Genomic DNA, 5263 nt, shown 5'->3' with positions numbered 1-5263 from the left:
CCGATAGCGGAAAACCCCGATCGGAAGGTATGGGTCGGGTCTCAACTACCCGACCCAGAACGGCAACGGTTGACGGAGCTGCTGACGGCCAACGCCGACATATTTACTTGGTCGGCAGCAGATATGTCGGGCATCCCCCCGGAGATAATAACCCACCGACTCAACATCAACCCGACAATGAGGTCGGTGAGGCAGAAGAAAAGGTCTTTTACTCCCGAAAGACAGAAGGCCATCGACGAAGAAGTGGACAAGCTGCTCGAGGCAGACTTCATCAGAGAAGCCACATATCCCGATTGGCTCGTCAATGTTGTCATGGTCAAGAAAGCCAACAGGAAGTGGAGGATTTGTATTGATTACACCGACCTGAATCGGGCCTGTCTAAAAGATAGCTTTCCACTTCCAAAGATTGACCAGCTGGTGGATGCGAGGTCCGAATTTCGACTGCTCAGCTTCATGGACGCCTTTATCGGGTACAACCAGATCCGGATGGCGTCCGAAGACGAGGAGCACACTGCCTTCGTGACCCCCAAGGACCTCTACTGCTATCGAGTAATGCCCTTCGGGCTAAAGAATGCCGGCGCCACCTACCAACGACTTGTCAATAAGGTCTTTAAAGACCAGATCGGGCGCAACATGGAAGTATACATGGACGACATGCTGGTGAAAAATGCGTAGATTCCGGATCATGTCCAGGATCTTGAAGAAACCTTCCGCACTCTGCGACAACATCGAATGAAGCTGAATCCGACTAAGTGCACTTTTGGGGTGACCTCGAGGAAGTTTCTCGGATTCCTCATTTCTCAGCGAGGAATCGAGGCTAACCCTGAGAAAATAAAGACAATCATCGACATGCGCCATCCGAACACCAAGAAGGAGGTCCAGCGACTGAATGAAAAAATCGTCGCTCTTAGCCGGTTCATCTCTCGATCGGCTGAAAGGTGCCTCCCGTTCTTCAAAACTCTGAGGCAGGCGAAGGGCTTCTCTTGGTCGGACGAGTGCCAATGGGCCTTCGAGGATCTGAAGAGGTACTTGGCTTCCCCGCCACTGCTTGTGAAGCCGGAGGTCGGGGAGACATTGTATCTCTATTTGGCCACCTCCCCTGAGGCGGTCAGTTCGGTGCTCGTCCGAGAAAACGAGAGCCGAACCCATCAGCCTATCTACTATCCAGCAAAGTGCTCCGCGGTGCTGAAGCTCAATATTCGGAGATGAAAAAGATGATTTTCGCCCTGACCGTCTCTGCACAGCGACTCCGCCCATACTTCCAGGCGCATGCCATTGTGGTTCTCACCAACCAACCCCTGAGGGCGATATTGCACCGACCTGATACATCGGGACGACTGGCGAAGTGGGTGATGAAGCTCAGCGAGTTCGACATATAGTATCGACCGCGACCTGCCTTAAAGGCCCAGGTCCTGGCCGACTTCATCGCCGAATACCTGATGGCCGACCAAGGGTCGGAAGATGCGGACCCCAGACGAGACGTGGTCTCTGAGCCTGACCCGGCCTCCACCTAGGTACTGCACATCGACGGAGCTTCAAACGCTCAAGAGAGCGGGGCTGGGTTCCTGCTCACCAACTCGGATGGGGTAGTCACCGAGTACGCCCTCCGATTTGACTTCAAAGCCTCCAATAACCAAGCTGAGTATGAAGCGCTCCTCGCCAGCATGAGGATGGCAAGAGAACTTGGGATCGACAGCCTCCGAGCATTCTCCGATTCTCAACTGATCGTGGGACAGGTCAAAGGTGAATTCGAGGCGTGAGATCCAACCATGGCCAAATATCTCCAAAAGTGAAGGATCTCATAACGCACCTCGGGTATTTTGAAATTTCCCACATCCCTAGGTCGGAGAATGCCTGGGCCGACGCACTCTCCAGACTGGTGACCTCGGATTTCGACTCTTTGGGCCGGACATTCGTGGAGAACCTCGAGCAGCCGAGTGTCGACCAGGTCGAAGAGGTGCTACAACGACAGCTGAACTAAGCTGGATGGATCCGATTGTTCGGTTCCTGACCGACGGGATCAGCCCTGAAGATCCCACGGAGGCCAGGCAGCTCTGATGGTCGGCCTCCCAATATGTGATCATGGATGGCCGACTCTACAAAAGGTCATTCTCCCTTCCCTTGCTCAGGTGCTTGGGACCGACCGACGCAGATTATGCTCTCTGAGAAGTGCACGAAGGAATCTGCGGGAGTCACTTGGGGGGCAAATCCCTAGCCTACAAAGTCCTGCGACAGGGTTACTACTGGCCCACCATGAGGAAGGACGCGACTGAGTTGGTTCAGAAGTGCGGACCATACTAGAAGTACGCCAATGTACAACACCGACCGGCCAGCCAAATCACTCCTATTGTCGCTCCATGGCCCTTCACTCAGTGGGGGGTCGACATTCTCGATCCTTTTCCTTCAGCATCGGGCCAAAGAAAGTTCATAGTTGTCGCCATCGACTACTTCACCAAGTGGGTGGAGGCCGAGCCCCTGGCGCAGATTACCGAATGGAAGATGGAGGACTTCATCTAAAAATCCATCATCTTCAGGTTTGGATTGCCGCATACCATTATCACCGACAATGGGCGACAATTCGACAACCAAGACTTCAGAGACTTCTGTGCGAGGTTTCACATCACGCACCGACTGACTTCAGTTGGACACCCGCAGTCCAATGGCGAAGTCGAGGTGACCAACCGGACCATACTACACGGGCTCAAAATCCGACTAAATGAAGCCAAAGGCCTCTGGGTCGACGAGCTGGGCTCCATTCTGTGGGCTTACCGAACGACCCCCCACGTTTCGACTGGGGAGTCGCCTTTCAGTTTGACCTATGGGACGGAGGCGATGATACCACTCGAGATTGGGCTGCCATCTACCAGGGCCGAGCGGTATCAAGAGCCGGACAACTCTGATTGCCGGAGAGCCGACCTAGACCTCCTCACCGAACTACAGAATGAGGCTCAACTTTGCATGGCTTTATACCGACAGAAGGTAGCCTGATATTACAATGCCAAAGTCAGACCAAAGCTTTTCAGGCCAGGGGACTTAGTCCTGAGAAAGGCAGAAGTCTCGAAGCCCCTGGACCAAGGGAAGCTGGCTCCGAATTGGGAAGGACCCTACGTGGTGGTGGACACCTACGGGCCAAGGGCTTACCGACTGGAAACTCTGGAAGGGAAATCGATTTCCCAGACCTGGAATGCCGACAACCTAAAGTTGTATCTGTAGGAACCAGATCTAGGGTTTCAGGGTTAGATCTTGAAACTTTTTCAAGATCATACAGCAGAAGACTAAAATAAATCAAAATTTATTTTCTAAAATCAGAGAATCCCTAGATCTAAGATCCTATTATATGATTATTATATAGCATTAAATTAAAAATTAAAATATATAAATATATCATGAACTACATGTTGATCATATCAACATGTTTCTATACCACATCTAATGTATGTATTAAACAATAGATCAGATCTATTACCTTGCAAGTTAGATGCTCTAACCTCGCTGATCCGGGCTTAAGGATGATGTTGCAAGCCGCACATACGTCCGGTCTCTAGGAGTCATCGACACGAGCCTACGAATCTCGATCAGAAGTCCTACTTCAGGAAATCAGCACAGTATGCTAGTACTGTGCTGATTCTTCTTTGATGGTTGATCAGGTACCTCCTTCTTGATTTGGACTCTTCCAAAGATGAAAAGTAAAAGGAGGAGTTTCAAATCTGAGACACTCTCAGGAAACTCAAGATGGAGGGAGGAAAGATATGAAAATAAAAAACCCTAGAAGAAGACCCTCTTCTTCTTCACGTTTTTCTCTCTAGACACCCTAACTAGCATCTTTTATATCTCCACGACCCAAAGGTCTTTCTCTCTGATTTTTGGATGGCACAAAGGTCTCTAAAATATCTATCTTTTTCTAAAATTTTATGAAGAAACTCATTTCATACAGAGAGATATGATAGAGTCCTTGTCTAGGTCAAATACCTAGTCAAGGCTTATCCAAACATGGCAAGTTAAGAGGCGCCCAACTCTTGAGCACCTCCTCCATATTTTCATGCATAGATCACCAGAAAAGGATGCACAATGTGTACCCTAAAAGTTATGAAAATTTCAAAAATAAATTTGGATAAATTCGGTGCAAAATTGAAAGAGTTTTAGATTTCTAAAACTCTATCTCATAGAATTTGAAATCCAAACTTATTCCTTTTTTATTTGATCCAAACCACCTTCCATGTAAGAAAGAAGAGAGGAAACCTTTTGTGAACGTGGGAGAAACCTGGGAGAGGGCTTTTGTCACACAAAATAAGTCGATATTGGCGTTGAATAAGAGAGAGGGTGTGGGGAAGACTTATATGGCGCAAGGTGGAATCCTAGTCTTACTAGGATTCTATCTCATGACTTGTTTTAATTTGGTTTCTCAAACCAAATCAAACCAAAATTAGATCAACCTAATTAAAATAGGTCTTAACCCAATTAAAAATCTAATTTAATCAGATTAAATTAGATTTAAATCTGATTTAATTTTTTAATCAAATTAGAAATTAGATTGACCCAAGTCCTAGTTGAACTAGGACTAGTTTTTTCTTGCACTTGGCTTATCCAATAAACCAATTGGACTTGATCCAATCAACCCCAAAATAAATCTAATTAAATTATATTTAATTAAACTTAATCTCAGCCCATTGGATTAATCAAATTAAGCCAATTAGCAATCAAATTGCTAATCGATTCTCCTGCAATACTTGCACTGGGTTAAATGTCAATCGTATTGATCATTTAACCCTAGAATGATTCTTAATCGTTGATCAACCATCCGATCGGATCATGAACTCTAATGTGTGTGATCTCATAGGATCGAACCTAAGCTGGTAGTACAGGAATAAATTTCTGTACCAATCAAAGTGACCATCTAGCAATGGTACCCGACGACCGGAAAGGTCGAATGTGTAGAACAACATCCTTAGAACCCATCTCGATCACACTCTGACTTCACAAGTACTTGACTGTGCCCAGAAGCCTTCCATCCCTGAATTAAAAATTTAGTTAGTCCAGTACCAAAGCACAGTGAGTTGCTTGCAAGTCACTGAGGCGATCTCAAGTCTAAGGGACACTTATACCTATATCCCATCAGAGACATTCTCGACAGCAGAATGCTCTGGAGTTGGTCACGTTCCATGATGATGTACCCTTACATCTCACCTGTATGCCATACCAGTGTCTCCACACTCCTTGGTTAAGAGGACAACCAACCCATATGGCCTACAGCGACCTATGCTCG

Source organism: Elaeis guineensis, chromosome 5 (genome assembly GCF_000442705.2).
Source record: "Elaeis guineensis isolate ETL-2024a chromosome 5, EG11, whole genome shotgun sequence".
Lineage (NCBI taxonomy): Eukaryota > Viridiplantae > Streptophyta > Magnoliopsida > Arecales > Arecaceae > Elaeis > Elaeis guineensis.
Note: the sequence above shows the minus strand (reverse complement) of the source record.